Genomic DNA, 23,258 nt, shown 5'->3' on the forward strand with positions numbered 1-23,258 from the left:
ATTTACAAGGGCGATATTCGTGTTCTACCATCTTTTCGTTGATTGGCAGGAGCTAGTATTCTTTATAAAACTTGTGTATTTTTACATAGGAAAGGATAGGTGAGTTCTGTAACAACCCTTCTTGCAAAGTTCTCATTAACGTATTGAGTCTCTAACAGAATCCACCGCTGGGAACTTCACAAAAGATCCTGACCTTTACTCTCTGGTTTTAGATCTTCCTGGTTGGTAAATTTTCTTGACTCCTGGCTCCTTTCCTGAGGTTCGTCCACTTAGAACAATGTAGGACTGCAACCTCTTGCCACTTGAGAAGTAGTGGTTCAACTCTATGATGATGTTGGTCTTGCTTACTAAGTGTGTGTGTGTGTGTATGTATGTGTGTATGAGACTGTTTTCTGCATCTTGCCACGTGGGTCAGATTGACTCCTTTCCTTGGAAAAATTGTCCCTAACCACTTTCTCTGGGCTTTATTTTCACGTCTTGAACAGTGCTGTCCAACAGTAGAATTTCACACTCTATCTAATCAAATTTAAACTTTTTTTAAATACTGACATTTAAAAAAGTAAAAATAAACAAGTGAAACTAATTTTTAATGGTATATTTAAACCCATTATAACCAAGATATTACCATTTGTCCAGGCAATCTATATAAAAATTAATAGTGAGGTAGTTCACTTTTTTTTATTGGGATCAACAAATCCATTTACATAGTCTCCGTTTGTAAGTTGAAACTTTTTACATATGTGGTTTCTGTGTCCCCCACTCAGAACCTGGGCTGACTTGTTAGAGAGGAAATAAAGCAGAACAGGCATAAGTAACGATCACTGTCAATCCAGCTCAGCACAAACACTCACAACTGACAAAAAGGCTGTCCCTGACCAGAGAGTAGAGGTCCCTCGGGGTCACATGGTGGATCAGCTGGTTCAGCACCCAGGAATGCTGCTCTCTGTCACATGGGGTCTCTGTCACACTCTCCATCATGAGCCATGGGGTCAGGGTGGTAGGTGCAGACAGCTTCCATGCTGGAGGCAGCCCCTTCCTCCGCAGGCCCGGGGAGAGAGGAATGTGGGGACTGTAGAGAGATGTCCTGAATCCTCTGATAATGGGGGCCAGAGGGAGGGAGGAGCAAATTGGCAGTCAGTGGGAAGAGTGAAAATTGGGGTGGTCACCGAAAGTGTTCATGACTCTCAAATGCTCAGAAAAGGGACTTCCCTGAGGGAGATCAGTCTACAGCCCAAGACAAGGGGCCCAGGCTGCTCTTCTTGAACAAGGATCCAAGCAGGGGAGGAGGCAGGAGGAGGACGAGCAGGAGAGACAGCAGGTGGGGTGCGGCTGGCTGGGACTCATCCTGCCGGGAGCTGCTGGCACCAGGGTCTCATCAGGTGCTGCAGGACTCTCTCAGTGGAGTTCAATGTGGCTGAGCCCTTGCTCATGTCTGTCAAATACTGGATGTTGGAGATGGTGGAATTGAGTGTGAGGGCCTTCAGGTCGTGCCCCTTGGCTGCAAGAAGAGAGGGAGAGAGATGGCCATCACTGAGAGCTGGCCTGAGACCAGATCAGAAGCCTGAACTCAGTATCATCTGTTGCCTTTGCTCCCAGTGGAACCACCACCCCACGCTGTGCTCATCCAAGTCGAAGCCAGCATATCTCTCAGCTCCTCCTCCCTCCCCTGCCAGTAACACCAATTGCACCTACAGATTGCTCCTCAATGCATTCTTTCTGTTCATTCACGTCCCAGGTAGGTCTGATCTTTTCTCACCGGAACCAACACTCTAACATGCTCACTGGATGCATTGTCTAAAGGATGTTCTCTGCCTTGAACATTAGAAGCATTTTTCTGAAATGAAGATCTCACTAGAACACTCCTGCTCTAGCATCACCCATGGCTCCCTAAGGCCTTCAGGGTTAAGTTCAAACTTCTTGACCTGGCACTCAAAGCCCTTGCACATCTGGCTCCTGCTGACTCTTCAGCCTCATTGATGCATTCACTCTGAGTTAGGCTTTGTGCTTCAGGCAAACCAAATTCCTGTCACTTCTCCCGTACACTATGCTGTTTTTGCCTACAGGGCCATTGCTCATGCAATTTCCTCTGCCAGGAACACGCTCGACACCTTATTTCCCTATATAACTCCTACTCCTTCTTAAAGACCCCAATTGGGCAAAACTCCCTCCAGAGAGCCCTTCCCACCCAAAGGATGCCAGGTGCTTCTCCTCAAAACATCCCACCTTGTATTAGAATTTTCTGTGACTTTCACAAGACCAGGGGCTCTCTGAGGGCTGAATCAGATTGAAATATTGGTATAATCCTTGTGATCAGCATGCTTGCCCTCAAAGCAGAATTGCACACCTCGGCTTCCCAGCTGCCCAGTAAGAATTGGTCAGTTGAGGTGTGGGGCTGGAGAGCTCCTCTGGGGAAGGAAGAGGGGCCCCCTAGGCCTGTGGTGTCTTCTGGTTGCTCAAGCAATGTGGAAGTAGGCAGGAACATGCTGCCCAGCTCAGGAGCTGTGGAAAGGGCTGTCGTCTGGGAGACACAGAGACCCCACACAATGGGTGAAGCCCCACAGGCTCATCTGCACTCCAACAGTGGCTGTCCCGGGACAACCATTCACAGGTGAGCCATAAATGTGAGTGACAGAAGGAGGGATTGTGTGAGTAGAGGGATGTTCGAGCCTGGGAGAGAGATGAACCCAAGAGAGACAGTGTGCTTGAAGAAGAGAGACACACAACAAAGAGACAGGTAGAGGCACAGATAGAGGGGATACCTGGATGGACAGAGGAAGAGCGGACAAATTGAGGGTCACAGGGAAAGCAGGAAGAACAAAGACAAGGAAGAGAAGTTGGAGACATGGGAGGAAAGAGGATGGAAGGAGAGAAGAAGGACAAACAGGCGAACAGGCAGGAGGACAGTTGGACAGATTGATACCTGGACAGATGCTCGGGTGGATAGATGGAAGGAAGGAAGGAAAGAATGGAGGGAGGGAGGGAGGGAGGAATGAAGAATAGAAGGAAGAGAGGAAGGAAGGAGTCTGAGAGGAGGGAGAACTGGGAAAATCACCTGCCCAAGTTCAGAGGGTGCTTTAAAGGGAGGGTAAGGCTGAGAATACAGGACCCCTAACTCCCAGGCTTGTGTCCACCTGTCCCAATGCTGCCTGTTATTACTCGTAGAGATGAGCATATGGATGTAAAAGAAACCTTGAGCCCTACCCTCACAACACACAAAACTCAATTCCTGGACACTTTGACCTAAAGGGGAAAGGTAAAATAATGAAACTTCTAGAAGACAACATAAGAAAACATCCTCGGGACCACAGGGTAGAAAAAACTTCTCAAAGAAGACACACACACACTCTCCATACAAGAAATATCGGTAAACTGGGATTCATTAAAATTTAGGCTTTCGGTTCATCATAAGACACATTACAAGAGGGAATTTGCAAGTCACAGGATGCGAAGAGATTGTCCCAGTTCCAATATTCAACAAAGGATTCACATGCAGAATACAGAAAATCTTCAGCATATTTATTAGATAAAATGCAGTGAAAGAGATACATATTAATGCTGGTTATTTTAATGAGCCACATTTATTTTACAAGGACAGTGAACAAAGCAATCTGAAAAGCAGGGGGTGAAAAACGAACAGTAGATAAACAGAATCCCAGGAGGGTTTGGAAAAAGCAAGAGAAGCCCCTTACATAACAGTTCATTGGCCTTAGAAAAGGAAAGTACTACTGGATTCTGTTAGGAAGTCAGAAAGATTGAAATATCTAGTGGCTTCAGTGGAAAAATAAGATAGGAAAAAATAACTATGATAGTTATTTGATTTTCCTCCAAATGACTTTATCCCTTAGAGAGCAAGGCACTTTCCTTTTCAATCATCAACACATCAAAGTTTAATTTCCCTCCATTTAGCCTTTTTCGTGGCCATAGGTTAGAAGCAGCAAAGGGGCTCAGCAGGCTGAACCAGTCTGCAGACATACTCTGTCCTGTTCCACACTGGCTCACACACGTGCAAAGTGGGCGCTTCTCACAGGGGAAAAGCCTGCAGGGCTGAGGGGCAGCCACCCCTTGGACCCTGTTTGTTAGTACCATTGGAAATTTCTCCTGAGTCCCTACTCAAAAAGGAAGTGGGTGGGGGGTAGAATAAGAAGGCCATATATTTGAAGGAAATAGAAAATATTTCATTGTGAAAGTAATAAATGTTGCTTTTCAGAAGTCATGTGTATGTTGAAAGTCTATGTCTTAAGGTACCATAATGAAACAATGTACACCTCATCTTCTCCCTCTTTTATCTGAGCATTAGGTTAAAATCCATGAAATTCCTAAGCTTAAAAAAACACACAAAAATCACAAGGAAAATTTTGGAGGTCATGGATGCATTCAGCACTTGGTTGTGGGGATGATATGATGGGTGTATGCATATGTCCAAACTAATCAATACACATATAGAAAACGTGTGCATTTTTTGTCTATTACTCATACCTCAACAGAGCTAAAAATTCAAATAAATTCCTAAGTTTACTTTTTGAGGGTGTATAAAAGTCAAAATTTCTAATAAAATTCAGATTCTTAATTTCTGAACATAAATAGCATTCCTGCTTTGATGGGTGACCCCACAACTCTCAAAAAAATCAAGAGCAATTGCTACTGTCAATCTCAGTGGAAGTTATTTTCAACACCTCACCCCCTCCTTTACACCTCTTTATTTAAAAACCAAGGAAATAGTCTTCAGCTTTTAAAATGAAGGAGTCAATGAGTCAGCTTGACATTATACTTTATTCAAGATTTAATGTTAAGTAAAGGAAATAACTGAGCATGAGCAGAATCCCTTCCATAACTCATCTTTTCTCCTATGCTGATAATAAAAATGACACTCTACTGAAACATAGTTTGCATGATATATTCTCAAGTAAATATACTTAACTGCTGGGCATTTTATTTTGAGATTCTTACTCAATTTCTTCATATTTATCTATAAAACTTATTTGTCATCTTTCATCTTTTTACCATTTTCATCTTTTTAACTTTCGAAGGTTTAACTTTCCAAGAGACTATTTTTTAATGACGAGCTAACTGATGAATTTATGCACCAACTGTTTTTTTGAGACTGAATATACAAATGGACAAAGGCCAGATCATATATGACAGTATAACTCTGACCCCCAACGTGGGAAGCAAACATCCCAAGAAGCCAAATCACAGCCCCAGCAGCATTCAGCACAGAACAGTCAGCACTTGGTCAGTAACTGCCAGTTTCCAAAACTCTCGTTCTGCTTTCAACACAGGACCTCCAGAGAAAGCCACGTATGCTCCCTAAACCATCACATAGGATGCCTGCCTTCTACTTAGTGACCTCCGGCTTCCCCATGTCAACAACTTCCAATCAGGCCACCCCTCCCCCACTCCCCTGACCTCTGCCACCCTCTCCCCTCCCTTTCCCTTCTCTCCTCTTCTTGTGCATGCAACAATCCTCTCCTGTCGCATTACAGTCTCTGCAATATTTTTAACGTGTGATAGAACAGCTCCTCCCTCAGAGTTCTTCCTGGTCCATATTTTCCTAGCTTAGCTTATGCGTTTATTTTTTCCATGTAGGATCATTTATCTAACTCAACAGAAAAGCTCGTTAAAATTTTTATTGGCATTGTCTTCAATTTATAAAGTAATGGGACTGACCATTTAATGAAACTTCCTAACTTAAAACATAGACTGACTTTCCATTTGCCAACTATTTTTAATTGAAATTTATAGTGTGATCGTTGTAGATTCTACACTGCTGTAAGGAATAACTCCAAAAGTTCCAGTGTACACTTTACCCAGTTCCTTACAATGATAACATTCTGCAAAACTATAGGACGATACCACAGCCAGCTTGTTGGCATTGATGCAATCCACTATCTTATTCAGATTTCTCCAGTTTTACTTGTACTAATTTGTTCCTGTGTATTTAGTTCTGTACAATTTTATCAGATGTGCAAGTTTCTGTATCCAACACAGCTAAAATAATGACCAGTTTTATCACTACAAGGTATTCTTGTATTGCCTATTAAAAAATCAATGGATGTTATTTTTTAGAGCAGTTTTACGTTTACAGCAAAATTTAATGAAATACACAGTGTTCTCATATAGTCCTTGCCCCCACATATGCATAACCTTTCTGTTGTCAATATCCCTCATCAGAGTAGTATACTTTTCACAATTGATGAACATACATAGGCACATCATTATCACTCAAAGTCCATAATTTACGTTAAGGTTCACTCTTGGTGTCAGAGATCACTAAGGTATAACTCTGTGGTCCATTTCTGTATTCTCTACTCTGTTGCATTGATTTATGTAGCTGTCCTACAATGAAAATGATGATGCTGTGATTACAGTATGTACAAGGCAATACTAAATATTGTTAAAGTGTTTACTGCCTCATTATTCTTCCTGTCATGATTGTTTTAGCTACTCTCAGCTATGTGCCTTTCTATATAAATTTTAGAAAAAGGTGTCTCTGTCTACAAACTGTGGTGGAATTTTTATTAGAATAATATTAGACCTATAGATCAATTTGGGGATAATTGAGACCTGTACTCATTATTCTATCCAGTAACATGGTGAGGACTGCAGAATTCTCAGCACATAACAACTCCTTCCAAACCCCCACACCAGGAGGAGACTCAACCAAACTCTGGCGTGGCTTCTAGCTGCATAAGTCTGTGTAACCGGAGTGACTCCAGCCCACCATTAAAATGCCTTCCTGAGAGCTCAAAGCTGACAGAAAAATTTGCTATTTATTTTAGTCAACACCCAATTATAGGCCTCTGATACCCCTTCTTAGAGTATTTACTAAAGAGGGCTTACAACTGTAGATATGTATCTCTCACAATTCTCTAAAGGACCTAAGAGCCACTCCTTTGAAATACGATCATTAAGACAGATAGAGCCTCTTTCTCTCAACTTCTGAGTGAGGATAGAATCCTAGCTTTGATAACTGCAAAGTAACGAACACAGTGGGTCTAATCACAGTTACACTGACCAACCTTTGTACTTTTCCACTTCTTTGACTCTACTGAGCCCCTGAACCCTGCTCCTTCATTCCCTCTTTAAAATTCTAGATTCACCTCCGTACAAATCTGAGCGCAGCTCAGCTTCTGTCAGCTGTTACTGAATAAAATCTGCTTTCACCACTTTAACTAATTTCTGCTGCATTTGTCTCTGACAATAGTAAGGCTCTCAATTTATTTGCATCTTCTTTAATCACTGTAATCGGTATTTTATAATTTTCAGCATCAGATCCTGTACACATGTTCTTGAATTTATGCCTGAATATTTCATGTTCTTTGGAGTGGTTTTAAATAATACAGCATTTTCAAGTTTATCACCTGCAGGTTCATCATTAGTTGTAGAAATAAAATTGTCTTTTGTGTGTTGATCTTGTACTTTGGACTTGGTGAACTTTTTGTACTTATGTATTAGTTCTGATTTTTCTTTTTTTGGAGATTCCCAGAGTTTTTTTACACAGACAACAATGAAACTAGGAATGGTTACATTTTTTCCTTTCTAAACTCTATGGCTTTTATTTCCTTTACTTCTGTTATTGCCAGAAGCTTCAGTATTTTGTTGAATAAGAGTAGTGAAAGTGGTATTCCTTTCCTTGTTCCTTATTGTGGGGAGAATCATTTAGTCTTTCCCTGTTAAGCATGAAGTCAACTGTGCATTTTCTGTAGATGACCTTCAACAAGTGAAAGTAGTTTCCATCTATTTCAAACTTGCTAGAAAATTTTATGACAAACAGGAGTTGGATTGTATCAAATGTTTTCTCTACATCTCTGGCTTATTAACAAGTCTTGCCCTTAAACAAATAGACAGCCAGTTATTTCTCTGGCAAAAATTGGTTTATCTGGGATTAGCAAAGAATAGCCATTTGGAGTGTGCAACCATGGCAAGCCATGCAGGAGCACCCAGCAAGGAAGAGAGGAGAAGCTCTTTTATCTCAGAGTGGGGAAAACTGTGGGGGCTATTGGACACAGTCTTGAGGGCAGTGGCTTTTCATCGGCAGAGTTGTGACTGTCTCTCCTTGGCTTAGTTTCTGACTGGTCAGGAAGAGAAAGTCTTTATTCTTCCTGTTGCACTGCGCCTTTGACATAGGGCATGAGAACTCCCTCTATTAGCCTTCCAACACTATTTCAACTACGTTTCCGTTTATTAACTTTCACATGTCCCCATTTTGATTGCGATCTTTCTCTGAAAGCACTGTTGATCTGCAGTCAGATTTTTCCACTTTCAGTAGCCTCTCGTCCCTCGATGCCAGGAAGGAGCTTCTCTGGGAGTCATGTCCCAGGTTGGAGGAAAAACACACAGATTGGAAACCTATTGTGGCCACATTAGAGGAACACGGAGTGAGAGGAGGCAGAACTCTCTGGCACTTTTTACCTGAAGTTTGCACGCTATCAAGATCAGAGGCATTGGAGATGATCTGAAGTGTCATGTCATCCTCAAAGGTTTGGCAGACAAACTTCCAACAGACCTGGTCCAGACACCTTGGAAACCTTCGCATCAGATACTGTCTGCTTCCATTTGGAGAAATCTTTATTTTTAAGTCACCAAATGATGTGCAGTTCCCCCCAGAGTTTGTGCTTTCTTCAGGTGTGTCGCATGAATCCAAGTCTTGAGTTTTGTGGCAAAAAGCTTGGCTAGCAGCGCCCGACTGAGGAAAATACTATCACCTTGGTTGAGTTTTGTTAGTTTGAAATTTTTGGTAAGTTGTTCCTTGTTTTCAAGTTGTTAAATTTATGAGAATGGAGCTGTTTATATTATTTTCAATGGCTGAAGAACCTGCAGTGATCTATCCCTCTAGTGTGTCTCAGGCCTTTGAGGGTGAAGAGGCTTCCCCAAAGCTTCTTGAGGCAGAACCCTGTTTGCTGTTGGCCCCTAACAGCTTGAGTGCATCTGGGTTGGGGAGGAGACAGAGACTTCCAAGAACAAGTTGTTTCTTCTTGAAGGAATGCTGAAGATGCCCAAAGTATGGTACTTTGACATACAAATTATTTGGACCCAAAAGCAATCGAGAGCCAGCAGATGCAGGAAAAACTCTTGATCTCCACCTTGACTGCTTTAAATGAAGGATAGACTTCCTCTTTGGAAAGGAAATTTATGTTTACAAAGGAAATTTCCATTAGTAAAAGCATCTGCACCAGAAAGAGAATGACTCTTAGAGAATTTTTTTTTGAGGAAGATTAGCCCTGAGCTAACATTCCCCACCAACCCTCCTCTTTTTGCTTAAAAAGATAGGCCCTGAGCTAACATCCATGCTCGTCCTCCTCTACTTTATACGTGGGATGCCTGCCACAGCATGGCTTGATAAGTGTTGTGTAGGTCCGCACCTGGGATCTGAACTGGTGAACCCCAGGCCATCAAAGCAGAATGTGTGAATTTAACCCGTGTGCCACCAGGCCAGCACCTACAGAATTTTTTTTTTTTTAGGAAGATTAGCCCTGAGCTAACTGCTGCCAATCCTCTTCATTTTGCTGAGGAAGACTGGCCCTGAGCTAGCATCCACGCCCATCTTCCTCTGCTTTATGTGTGGGACACCTGCCACAGCCTGGCGTGTCAAGTAGTGCCATGTCTGCACCCGGGATCAGAACCAGCAAACCCCATGCCACCAAAGTGGAACGTGCGCACTTAACCAGTGAACCATCAGGCCAACCCCTAGAGAATTTTTTTAACTGAGAGATTTATCTGCATAACAAGGCAAGCTTTATTTATTATACATTTTCTCCCCTCATCTTCCCATAATTTTTCTTCAGCCACTTCCTGCTGCTGCTCACCCAGATGGCTTCCTGCTTCCAAGCTCCCCCATGTGCACCCAGTGTGGACTGGACTTGCAACTGGCAGCTGGTGTGGAGCTGCCTGCTCGAGGGCTGCAGAGCACCATCCTAAGTCTCATCCGCAGCATGACCTACCTGGCCAGCAATACTCAGGATCTGCCACCACTGCACAGGATTGGGGCAGCTGCACTGATGGTTCAGATTGTGGGCAGTACCCAGTCCAATTCCCACTCACTTTTGTTGACCACACGCCTGTGCTGTTTGCAGATGGTACAGATTTAAAAGAGAAGTCATATCCTGCTGTTAAAGTGGAACTGTTGGACTGACTTGAGGGATTTTTCAACACCTGTAAAACTAAAGAGAAGCTGGTTGAATTATCAGAAGAGTTCTACAAAAATGAACTACTATCGATTGAAATGTTGAATATACATGTGCCTGCAGTTGCTAAATTGAGATGTCTTTTAGATAGTTCTCCTAGGGAAGATTTACTAGACATTCCGACATCACTTATCCAAACAAGCAACAGAAATGCTCCAAATTTTAGATACTGTGACTCTGGAGGAAACTGTCCAAGATGATGATACCACTGCTTGTGAAACCAATGCAAGAATTGAAATTGCTTTAATAAAACAGAAAACTTGGGGCCGGCCTGGTGGCACAGTGGTTAGGTTTGCGTGTTCTCCTTCAGTGGCCCGGGGTTCACCGGTTCAGATCCTGGGTGCAGACCTATGCACCACTCATCAAGCCATGCTGTGGCAGGAGTCCCACATATAATGTAGAGGAAGGTGGGCATGGATGTTAGCACAGGGCCAGTCTTCCTCAGCAAAAAGAGGAGGATTGGTGGTAGATGTTAGTCAGGGCTAATCTTCCTCAAAAAAAAAAAATTATAACAATAAAACAGAAAAAGCGAGAAAGATGATAATAAATGCATTATATGAATATGCCTCAATAGGATTTCACACATCCTAGGTACTTTATTTTCTGGCACATTGTTATGGGATATCATGCAGGTGATTTCGACATATCCTGTGTGTTTTCCATGCGTGTCCGACACCTGATTCTGGCGTGTCCGGCAGGTAGTTTCAGTGAATCAGGCACCTGGTTCCGGCGTATCCAACAGGTGGTCCCGGCATGTCTGGTAGGCGAGTCCAGCACATGCGACATGTGGTTCCGGTGTATCCAGCAGGGGATTTCGACGTGTCCGGCAGGTGGTTCCAGCATGTCCAGCACCTGGTTCTGGCATGTTTTGCTGGTGGTTCCGTCATGTCGGCACCTGGTTTTGGCATGTGCGACACCTGTGTCTGGTGTATCTGGCAGGTGGTACTCACAAGACTGGCAGGTGGTTCAGATGTGTCTGGCACCTGGTTTTGGCATGTGCGACACCTGCGTCTGGTGTATCCGGCAAGTGGTTCTCACAAGACTGACAGGTGGTTCAGGTGTGTCAAGCAGGTGGTTCTGGCATTTCAGGCACCTGGTTCTGGCCTCTGCTGTACCTGTTTCTGGTGTATCCATCACATGGTTCCAGCGTGGCTGGCACATGGTTCTGGCATATTCGGCAGGTGGCTTCAGCGTACTGGGTGCCTAGTTCTGGCGTATCTGACAGTGGGTTCCATGGTTTCTGGCAGGTGGTTCCTGCGTGTCTGGCATGTGGTTCCGGTATGCTCTGAATGTGGTTCCAGCGTGTCCGTCAGGTGGCTACCATGTGTCCAGGACCTGATTCCATCGTGTGCGGTTGGTACTTTCAGAGTGTCCAGGTGTTGGTTCCAGCATGTCTGGCCGTTGGTTCCCGCATGTCCAGGGGTGATTCCGGTGTGTCCGGCAGATTGTTCCGGCCTTTTCCAGAAATTGCTTCTGGTGTACCCAGGACCTGGTTCTGGTGTATCCGGCAGGTGATTTTGGCGTGTCCAGCAGGTTGTTCCAATGTGTTACACTGGTGGTTCCGGCCTCCGTGGCAGGTGTTTGTGGCATGTCTGGCACCTGATTCTGGCGTATACGGCAGGTGGTTTCAGAGTATCTGGTACCTGGGTGTGGCACATCCAACAGGTGGTTCCGAAGTGTCTGGCAGGTGGTTCCGAAGTGTCTAGCATGTGGTTCTAGTACGTTCGGAAGATGGCTCAGGCGTGACCGTTGGGTGCTTCAGGCATGTGCGGGAGTTGGTTCTGGCGTGTCAGAGTCATCGTCCCAGCATGTCTGTCATTTGGTTCCAGGTGGTTCTGGCTTGTCTGGTGGGTGCTTCCAGTGTGTCTGGCGGGTCGTTCTGGCATGTCTGTGTGGTGGTTCCAGAGTGTGTGGCGGGTGGTTACGGCATGTCTACCAGGTTTTTCCAGCATCCAAGGTGCCTGGTTCCAGCGTATCAGGCAGGTGATTTTGGCGTGTCCAGCAGGTGGTTCAGGTCTGTCCGGGAGATGGTTCCGGCGTGTCCAACATGTGGTTCTGGCATATCTGAGAGGTGGCTCCGGTGTGTCCGGCAGGTGGTCCCGTTCTGTCTGGCACATGGTTACGGGGTATCATGCAGGTGATTTCAACGTGCCCTGTCGGTTGTCGAGGCCTGTCTGACACCTGGTTCTTGTGTGCCTGGCAGGTAGTTTCAGTGAATCAGGCACCTGGTTCTGGCATATCCAACAGGTGGTCCCGGCATGTCTGGTACGTGATTCCCGCCTGTGCAGCACATGGTTCTGGCGTATCCGGCAGGTGATTTTGACGTGAGCGGCAGGTGGTTCCACCATGTCAGGCACCTGGTTCTGGCATGTCTTGCAGGTGACTCACTCGTGTCTGGGACTTGGTTCTGGCATTTCTTTAAGGTGGTTCATTCATGTCCAGCACCTGGTTTTGGCGTGTGCAACACCTGTTTCTGGAGTTCTTGGCAGGTGGTTCTCACAAGACTGGCAGGTGTTTCAGGCGTGTCCAGCAGGTGGTTCTGGCATGTCGGGCACCTGATTCTGGTGTGCCCAGCATGTGGTTCCAGACTGTCTGTCAAGTGTTTCAAGCTGGTCTAGCAGGTGGTTCAGGTGTGTCCAGCAGCTGTTTCAGGCGTGTCCGGCACCTGGTTCTGGCCTGTGCTGGACCTGTTTCTGGTGTATCCGTCACATGGTTCCAGCGTGTCTGGCACATGGTTCTGGCATATTCGGTAGGTGGCTTCAGCATACTGGGAGCCTGGTTCCGGTGTATCTGACAGTTGGTTCCATGGTGTCTGGCAGGTGGTTCCTGTGTGTCTGGCCTATGGTTCTGGTACATTCGAAAGGTGGTTCTGGCATGTCCAGCAGGTTGCAACAGTGTGTCTGGGACCTGATTCCATCCTGTCCGGTTGATGCTTTCAGAGTGTCCTGGCTTTGGTTCCAGCCTGTCTTGCAATTAGTTCCCACATGTCTGGTGGGTGATTCTGGCGTGTCTGGCAGATTTTCCAGCCTTTTCCAGAAATTGGTACTGGCGTATCCAGGACCTGGTTCCGGTGTATCTGGCAGGTGATTTTGGCGTATCCAGCAGGTTGTTCTGGCGTGTTAGGATGGTGGTTCCAGCTTGTGTGGCAGGTGTTTGTGGCGTGTCTGGCACCTGGTTCTGGCATATTTGGGAGGTGGTTTCAGTGTATCTGGTACTTGGTTCTGGGATATCCAACAGGTGGTTCCGAAGTGTGTGGCATGTGGTTCTGGTAGGGTCAGAAGATGGTTCCGGCCTGTCCGTTAGGTGCTTCCAGCATGTCTGGAAGTTGGTTCTGGCATGTCAGACTCATGTTTCCAGTGTGTCCAGTGGGTGGTTCCAGGTGGATCTGGTGTGTCCGGTGGGTGCTTCCGGTGAGTCTGCTGGTTCGTTATGGGATGTCTGTGTGGTGGTTCCAGAGTGTTCGCCGGGTGCTTTCGGCATGCCTGTCGGGTTTTTCCAGCCTCTAAGGTGCCTGGTTCAAGCATATCCAGCAGGTGAGTTCTTTCTCAGCTTCCTAAAGAGCTGGAAGCAAGACAGTTTGTGGCTTGTCTCCGCTTGAGGGATGGAGGCAGTGCTTTGTGCCATCCACCTCTCGAGCAATATAGGGCATGGTTGAGAGCAAATGGGCCTTTCTGACATAGGGGCTTTCTGACACTCTCTCCACGAATGCACAAGGACAGTTGGTTAAAAGCCTCTTGTCTCTATCCTCCTAAGCTTGTGGAATCACAATCATTCGGGCCTTGGCCCCATTGCTTAAGGGGAAGATGTAGCCATTACCCCTGAGCCGGGTTGGCAAGAGGGAAATGTGGCAGAAGCAGAAGTTCTAAAGCAGCGAGTTAAGGGCTGGGAGGAAATGGCGTTCAGCTGCCTGTGTATGAGAGGTTCCCAATATGCTGTAAGAGCACTGTGGAAAGCAACTTCTTTCTCAGCTTCCTTAAGAGCTGGAAGCAAGATGGTTTGTGTCTTGTCTCCCCTTGAGGGATGGAGGCAGTGCTTTGTGCCTTCCACCTCTAGAGCAATGTAGGGCATGGCTGAGAGCAAAGGGGCCTTTCTTCCATAGGTGCTTTCTGACACTCTCTCCTCCAGTGCACAAAAGCGGTTGGTTAAAAGCCTATTGTCTCTCTCCTCCTAAGCATGTGGAAGCACAATCATTCGGGCCTCAGCCTCCTTGCTTAAGGAGAAGATGTAGGCATTTTGTCTGAGCCGGGTTGGCAAGATGGAAATGCCCCAAAAGCAGAAGTTCTAAAGCAATGAGTTAAGGGCTCCAAATAAACAGCATTTCAGGTGCCTTTGTATGAGATGTTCAAGGTACACTATAAGAACAGTGTGGCAAGTGAGTTCTTTCTCAGCTTCCTAAAGAGCTGGAAGCAAGATGGATTATTGCTCATCTCCCCTTGAGGGTTGGAGGCAGTGTTTTGTGCCTTGCAATTTTAGGGCAATGTAGGACTCTGCTGAGCAAACTTGGCCTTTCTTCCATAGCTGCTTTCTGAACACTCTCTCCACCCATGCACAAGGGCGGCATGAGAGGTTGCCAGTATGCTGTAAGAGCACTGTGGAAAGCGAGTTTTTCTTAACTTCCAAAGAGTGGTTGGTTAAAATCCTATTGTCTCTCTCCTCCTAAGCATGTGGAAGGACAATCATTCGTGCCTCAGCCGAATGATTTGGGCGGGACTTGTGTGACGCACCTGCCTTAAATGCTGGAACCAACTGTTGGACACTTCAGAAGCATCATCTGGAAACGGTGGAACCACCTACCGCAGATGTGAGAATCAGGTCCAAAACGTGCCAGAAGCACCTGCAGGACACACCAGAACCATCTGACTCAAACGCCAAAATCACCTGCCGGATACACAAGAACCACTTGATGGACACTCCAGAATCACATGACGGGCATGAAAGAACCATCTCTCAGAGTGCTAGAACCATGTGCTGGAAATGCCGGAACCACATCACTGACAGACATGAACCACCTGCTGGACACGCCTGAACCACCTGCTTCACTCGCCGGAACCACCTTCTGGACAAGCCAAAATCACCTGCCGGATACACTGGAACCAGGCCCCTTAGAAGCCGGAAAAAGCCAACAGACATGCCAGAAGCACCTGCCGCACACTCTGGAACCACCATACAGACATGCCTGAATGACCCGCCATACACACCAGAAGCACCCACCAGACACGCCAGAACCACCTGGAACCACCCGCCGGACACACTGGAACCATGACACTGACACGCCAGAACCACCTTGCAGACATGCCAGAAGCACCCAAAGGACATGCTGGAACCATCTTCCGAACGTACCAGAACCACATGCCAGACAAACAGGAACCACCTGTCACACACTTCGCAACCACCTGTTGGATATGCCGAGACCATGTGCCAGATACACTGAAACCACCTCCCAAATACACCAGAACCAGGTGCTGGCCATGCCACAAACACCTGCCAGACAAGCCGGAACCACCAGCCTAACACGCCAGCACAACCTGCCGGACATGCCAAAATCACCTGCTGGATAAACCGGAACCAGGTCCTGGATACGCCAGAACCAATTTCCAGAAAAGGCCAGAGCAACCTGCCAGACAGCCTGGAATCCCCCGCCAGGCATGCGGGAACCAACTGTCAAACACGCCGGAACCAACACCTGGACACACTGAACGCACCAACCAAACACGAAGGAATCAGGGTCTGGACACATGGTAGCCACCAGTCGGACACGCCGGAACCACCTTCAGAACATACTGGAACCATATGCCAGACACACAGGAACTACCTGCCAGACACCACAGAACCAATGGTCAGATACGATGGAACCAGGTGCCCAGTACGCTGAAGCCACCTGCTGAACACGCCCAAACACTGTGCTGGACATGCCAGGTCCATATGATGGATACACCAGAAACAGGTCCAGCACAGGCCAGAACCAGGTTCCAGAAACAGCTGAAACAGCGGCTGGATACACCTGAACCACCTGTTAGACCAGCCTGAACCACTAGATGGAGAATCCTGAACCACATGCCAGGCACACTGTAACCAGGTGCCCGACACACCAGAACCACCTTCTGGACACGTCTGAACCACCTACAAGTCTTGTGAGAACCACCTGCCAGATACACCAGATACAGGTGTCGCACACACCAAAACCAGGTGATGGACATGACTGACCACCTGCAAGACATGCCAGAACCAGACATGCCAGATGGGGAAGAGGTGATTTTGGGGGAGAGGAGCTTTGTAGATTTCTCACTTGGGCACTTACCTGTTTTGTTCTCCATCCAGGTTTTTTCTGGGAGCAAGTTCTTGAGAAACCTATAATGAAAAGTATGAGCTATCTACATAGGGAGAACTCAGACTTCGTTCAGCAATTCCCTGGGCGTCTGGAGACTCGATAGAATACTTTTTTCTTTTTCCGTTGCCAACACCCATGCCCATTCAGGCCTATGTGAGTTTTTACAATGCTCCTCCAACTGGTCTCCAAGCCTCCAGCGTGCCTCATTTCTCTTCATCGTAGAGGACAATAGCAGATCAATGTTTCTGAGGCATGGCTCCACCAGTGCCCTCTCTGATGCAGAAACCTACCTCTCACTGCCTACCTGATAGACTCCAACTCTCTGCCTTAGCACTCAAGGGCCCCTCCGCCTTTCATGTATCCCACAGTCCTGCCAAACCGAACAGTACCCACTACCCAAAAACACACATTGCATTCTTCTCTTTCACCTCTGCCTGATCAGATGATGGACTTGAAACAAAGCCATCATTTGCTAGTTACGTGACTTTTGCACAGGTCATTTCACCTCCCTGACCCTCAGTTTCTGCATATATAAGTGATGAATACTAAGATTCACCTCATATTGTTCTTATAAAGAATTAAAATTGACTTAGAGAGCATATGCAAAAACAGCTGGCTCCCTGCCTGACATGCTGCAGTCACCAATAATTATTCGGATCTAAATATTGGCTCATGCCATGCCCTGCTTCTTTTCCTATTAAAACCTTATCCTTCAAAAATCGGTGTGTACCCTTCCTTGAAAACCAGCCCAAGGTGTAAACTGAAGTTCATTTTCCTAAGCTGCTCAGTAGCATTTATAACGCAAAGTCTAATGCGTTAGATCGGTTTCTTTTTTAAGCAAAAGAAGCTAACTCTGGCTAACTTCAGTTTTCTTATTGAAGAAATTGACTAGAAGGATTTACGGTAACTCACATAACTGAAGGGAATTTTTGAAAAAATCAACAAACAAAAAGCAAAAATAAGCTTTGGAAGACACAATAGAGCACAGTGTATAGTTATTATTACTGCCGTTCACCAAATATTGTCGGCTCTTCTCTGGCACACAGAAGGGTTGTATCTTCTTGGCCCCTTAAAGTCAAATGTGACTTTGTGAGCCTTTGGCAAATGAAACTTGAGCAAAAATGAGGCTGTCTCTTCCAGACAAACCTTTGGCAAACAGTAGGAGTGTGTTTTTCCTGCCTGGCAGTTGTGCAAGAAGTGGGATCGAGCATCTTTTAGCTGCCATCTACTCAATCCTCCAGACTGAGCAAGGATAATACAGAGCCAGCCCCTGATGACATGGAGCATGTTCGAGAAATAAACCTTGGTTATTTTTACCTGAGACTTAGGAGTTTGTTGTGAATACAGCACAACATGGACTATCTGACTGATGAAAACATATGTAGGGGAGGAAGACATTTCCTCTTCCCAAATGTGGGTTCGTCTGGCTGGAGAACGAATTAAATTCACATGAGACAGAAAAGCAAGAGAAAATTAAACAAAGCTTTATGAGGAACCGTGGCCCAGTGCCTTTCTTCCTGAAGGAAGAAAGGGCACCAAAGAAGTGGGGTGCACATAGTGGTTATATACCACCAAATGGGGTGTTTCACATGTGATTGAAATGTCCCTCCCACAATAGTCACAAGATTGCCCTGTCGGCACTTGATGGACACAGCAGGTAGTGGGTCTGCTATCTCAGTGGGCATAGCAGGACTCAAGTCGATTGTCTGGAGCTGGGCGGTCACAGGTGAGCTCAGCAATCAGTTCCGAGCCTAAGGAAAGATGCTTAATCCTTAAGAAATGCCAACGTTGGGAGGGGGAGGAAAGTCAGTTACAGGAAGTTACCAGACTAGCACAATAAAATGCAGATTTAAGTCCTTGCCTTTGGTATTGATTAAGAGTTTTTAGAGAGAAGGTCATCTCCTTTCTTCTTCCTGGTACAGAGAGGGAGGCAACTTTTACAGATAGAGATTTACCTTACAAATGTAAATGTGCCCTAACAAAGGGCAAGTTCCATTCCTCCTTCCCTGTCCCAGTTTATCAAAAGCAATCAGCCTCAAATAATCCTGATGCCAAAGAGACATATCTTGGGGTGGCCATTTCCAGGTCCCCACACATACATATTACCAATTTCCTGTGCTGTTGACCAAAATGACTTCAGTGAGCCAATATTAGAATTCCTTTTCACAAAGGTGGATAAGTGACAGATTAGAAGTCTACACTGTCCCAGGAGTGTAGACAGATACCATGCTTATATATAGCAAAAATATTTCCTCATTTTGTCCTTTACCTGTCAATAAAAAAGTATATCTATAGAAATCTGGAGGTAAAGCTCCAGACAAAACCAACATGGTGACAAGGAGGAACATTACATACTTGTAAAAGGAGCGACAGATGAGAAAATAATAATAATGGCTGGGAACTTATAGAACCTTGCATTGAAAGGGATCTCATATGGAACTCAGGAAATATTTATAGCTGAAAGCACTACATGGCAAAATCTGGTGGATGGAATTAAACAATACTTAGAAGAAAGATACCTTCAACATATGTATCTAAAAAGAAAAATTAGAAACCAATGAGCTACTTGTTCAAGAAGCTAGACAAAGAGCAAGACAGTAAAGTCAGGAAGAAAGGAAATGCGGAAGAGAAATGCCAAACCTTTGTTTCTATTTATTTGCTCTTTATTTATTGCTATGGACTGAATTCTCTCTCCCCACCATTCATATATGGAAGCCCTGACCCCCCTTGTGACCATGTCCACACACAAGGTCTTTAGGAAGTAATTATGGTGAAAATGAAGTCATAATGGTGGAACCTAAATCAGATAGGACTGTGGCCTCATCAGAAGTGGAAGAGATCTCTCTTTCTGTTTCTTCACACGCATATACACACCCCGCCATCTGAGGACTCAGTGAGAAGGGGACCTTATGCAAGCTGAGGAGAGAGCCCTCGCCAGAACCTGACCATGCTGGCATCCTGCTCTCAGGCTTCCAGCCCCCAGAATGGTGAGAAAATAAATTTCTGTTGTTTAAGTCACCCACGCTATGGCATTTTGTTATGGGAACCCAAGCTAAGACGCTTATCTTTCACAGTTTGTTCCTAGGTTCTGGTACCAATTCCAATGTGTGTGGGGTTGGGGGTCGGGGGAGTCCCCCCCACCAACAAGCAATTCTTGGGACACCAGCTGGGTGTCCTACAATTCAACTCGATTCTGACACTATGCACCCAGAGACAGCATCACATCCCACAGGTTAAGGGTTCAGTCCCCAAGACTGCCCCCACTGCGGGTGCCAAGAGCAAGTCTAGGTTGTCGCCTATGCTTCTGAGCAACTGGCTGTCAGTAGGAGGTTCTCAAGACTCTCTACTCCGGTTCGACGAATTTGCTAGGGCGGCTCCCAGAACTCAGAGAAACCTTTTACTTACTAGATTACCTGTTTATTAGAAAAGGATATGACTCGGGAATAGCTCGATGGAACAGATGCATAGGGCAAGACATGGGGAAAGGGCACTGAGCTTCCACGCCCTCTCCAGGTAACCACTCTCCCAGAACCTGCACATGGTCACCAACCTGGATGCTCTTGGAAATCTGTCCTTTTGGGTTTTTATGCATAAGCCGTTTATTTATTCTCTTACCCTCAGCTGCTGTTTTTCCTTCCCCATTTATAGCCCAAAGCCAATCAAAGAAGGACATGTGCAGTGTGATGCTGTTCCTGTACATTTTTTAAGTGCATAACAATGTAAGAATTTGTTAACGGAGACATACACATGTATATCTTGACTATGCATAAAAATGTAATCTTTTGTTAATGGAGCCATGCACATGGATATTCTTGGAATCATAAAGAATGTAATTAATTTTAGGGTATTGATACCTATGATGAGGGAGGGAGGAGAACGGGATGGAAATGTGAATTTTAGGTGTGACAGCAACATTTTGCTTCTTAAAAACAGAGATATCGTTGTGGGCTGAATCATGTCCCTGAAAATTCATATGTTGAAGTCCTAACTCCAGGACCTCAAAATAGGGCTGTATTTGGAGAGAGGGCCTCTAAAGAGGTAATTAAGGTAAAGTGAGGTCACATGGGTAGGCTCCAATCCAATGTGACTGATAGTCACGTAAGAAGAGAAGATTAGAACTCAGACACACACAGAGGGAAGACCGTGTGAGGACACAGGGAGAAGCGGCCAGGGAGAGAGGCCTCAGAAGAGACTATACCGGCCAACGCCTTGATCTTGAACTTCAGCCTCCAGAACCGTGAGAAAATAAATTTCTATTGTTTAAGCCATCCTACGTGTGGTATTTTGTCATGGCAGCCCCAGCAAATGAATGCAACATCGGAAGCAAATAGGGCAGAATTGAACGTCTGTTCTTTCTGGGTATTGGGGCCGGAGATAGAGGTCATACTATGTACTCTTCTGCATATTTGAAATATTTCCATAATAGTTAAGAAAATAACAAGCAGATCCCGAAAAAGAATAACCAGAGAGTAGAAATTTATGTGTGATTACCTTACAGGCCAAGGTGGGTTTCGTGTTGGGCAGGTGGTTCTCTTCCACAGGGTGTGTCAGTCACCCATGAATTCCCGTCTCTTGGCTCTGCCATTCCTGATGCCTGTATCATTGTCTGCAACCAATCTGCACAAGGAGAAAGAAGGAACACGGAGAAGACACACCTGCTTTCAAAAGTTCCAACCTGGAAATGGCACACACCACTTCCACTCCCATTGCATTGGCTGAAACATAGTCACACGCCACACCTCACTGCAAGTTGCTGGGTGACTGCCTTCCTGGGCACCCAGGACAAGGATGTGGACAAACAGCCAGTAGTCCCACCCACAATGTCATCAGGTTGACCCTGGTCTTCATGCTGCTGCTCAGTCTACAGCGTGTCTGCCAGGTATATGGTTAGGGTTTAGATATTTTATAAAGGCGCGGGGTTGGGGGTCATGGTTTGGGACTTCAAAGAGGAGGAAGCCAATTCACAAGGAGACAGAAAACCAAATGTTTGCTGGGCCATCTCTAAACAAATGAGAGAGAACTTGTGTAAAATGGGCCCGGCTAGGTACCTTCTTCTCTACCACATCTAGAGTTCCCTACGTTGACAGCTCCTTCCTGGAACAGGCCTTCTGTCTTAAATTCTTTTAGGCAGTTAGGGGCGAGGCCAAAGTTTCTTTTATATATAAATTTTATGTGTATATATGTAATTTATAGAACTAAATAAATGAATTTAAATATAGATACAATGGATTATATATTCTATTATATATCACTATTAATATATATTATATATATATAGATAATCTCCTTGGTTCTCCAGAGAACCCTGACAAATACAGGAGGAGTTAATATTCTTTTATCGATGGCATTTACATTTAATCACTTGAAATTCTTAGTTATGACATTGTTATGGCTTGCAAGGAAGTGTCCTTTTCAGTGTTTCATTTAGAGGCCTCAAGATACCAATTTTAAAAAGTTTCCCATTTTATTTGTTTGGTTTGATAGGCTTTTTCCAATTGAGTGCACAGATAAACCAATTTAGGAATTTCAAAGGAGCCCCATTTAGGCCAGTGAAGCTTTAAATCACCCTGAGTAATCTGAGCCCAGTGGGACACAAATCTACATGTAGGTCTGTATTCTTTAAAGACAAAACCAGCAGGAGTCCCAGAGTGGGGCTGTTCTTTGGTGGTCCTCTTAGAAAATGGATTTCTCATTTGTATGAACTTACCAAAGGATCAAAGGCCCAAAAAAGGAGTGAAAGAAACAGGAGTTTCTAACAAAGCTGACAATGGAAGGATGGCCAGAACCACTATCAAAGGACGCCTACATAAAGAGTCTGGACCTCTACCAAAAATGGGAGGTCCAGGCCCAGGAGGACTTACCACCAGGAACCAGAGCCACCAGGAGGAGACGACAGAGCACAAAAGATTCTTTGCAGACACCTTGCTTGTGTCTGTGAAGTGGCACCAGAATTGAAGGTCAGTAGCTAGGGATCCCACTTCTGTCACCACGTAAAGTCAGCAAATAAGAGGCATAAACTGCAAAAGAACCAAAAAGTTTATTTGGGGTCTCAAGAATTGCAATTCAGGAGATGTAGATTCGAGTAGAAGCTCAAATGTGCTCCTAGGAAGACAAAGGAGGCAGGGGTAGATAAAAGGAAAGGACACAGGCTTACAAAGGTCTACAGTGAACAGTTAATGACTGGTTCTGGCATGGGGTGAGCTGACTTGCCAGAACATAGTTGGTCCTAGGCAGACTGCCCCTTCTTGGAATGAGGAAACACTTCAAGATGTGACCTCTGCTGTCAGGTAAAGCTCAAAAGTTCAGTTAACATCTGGTGGTGGATGTGGTGTACAAGCATAAGACCCACTTCCTTAATGGCCTCCCAGCTCCATTTTAGAAGCCTTGAAAATGGTACTCCATTTTGTCATTGTCATCCACCACAGTCACACACCATGTAACAATATTAACGATGTTTCGGTCACTAATGGACCACATATATGACAGTGGTCCCATACAGGTAGCACCACATAGCCTGGGTGTGTAGTAGGCTCTACCACTTAGGTTTGTGTAAGTACATTGTGTGATGTTCACACAACAGTGAAAGTGCCTAATGATGCATTTCTCAAAACATGTCCCTTTCATTAAGTGAGGTATGCCCGTACTGATTTTAGTCTTGTGAATGTTGAATAATGAATCATTCATTTCAATTATTTGAGTCAGCCCCACTGGCTGAAGACGGTAAAGGCTGACTGAAGCAAAAAACT

General features: G+C 45.3%; 1 long non-coding RNA gene across 17 annotated transcripts in view; it reads right to left on the reverse strand.

Moving 5' to 3' along the window:
* Window positions 1–659: 659 nt before the first annotated feature.
* The window catches only part of LOC138923253 (uncharacterized), an 80,198-nt gene continuing 57,599 nt past the window's right edge, over window positions 660–23,258 (reverse strand). For 11 of the 17 annotated variants that reach the window (XR_011436607.1, XR_011436611.1, XR_011436610.1 and 8 more), the window contains 3 exons: window positions 22,374–22,529; window positions 21,004–21,129; window positions 660–1,498 (listed from right to left, as the gene is read on the reverse strand). This is a non-coding gene — a long non-coding RNA (uncharacterized lncRNA). Of the gene's footprint in view, window positions 1,499–9,712; window positions 10,161–16,482; window positions 16,533–21,003; window positions 21,130–22,373; window positions 22,530–23,258 lie in introns of those variants that run through there. The other 6 variants (XR_011436618.1, XR_011436621.1, XR_011436623.1 and 3 more) reach the window with 4 other exon arrangements.

Source organism: Equus caballus, chromosome 2 (genome assembly GCF_041296265.1).
Source record: "Equus caballus isolate H_3958 breed thoroughbred chromosome 2, TB-T2T, whole genome shotgun sequence".
NCBI lineage: Eukaryota > Metazoa > Chordata > Mammalia > Perissodactyla > Equidae > Equus > Equus caballus.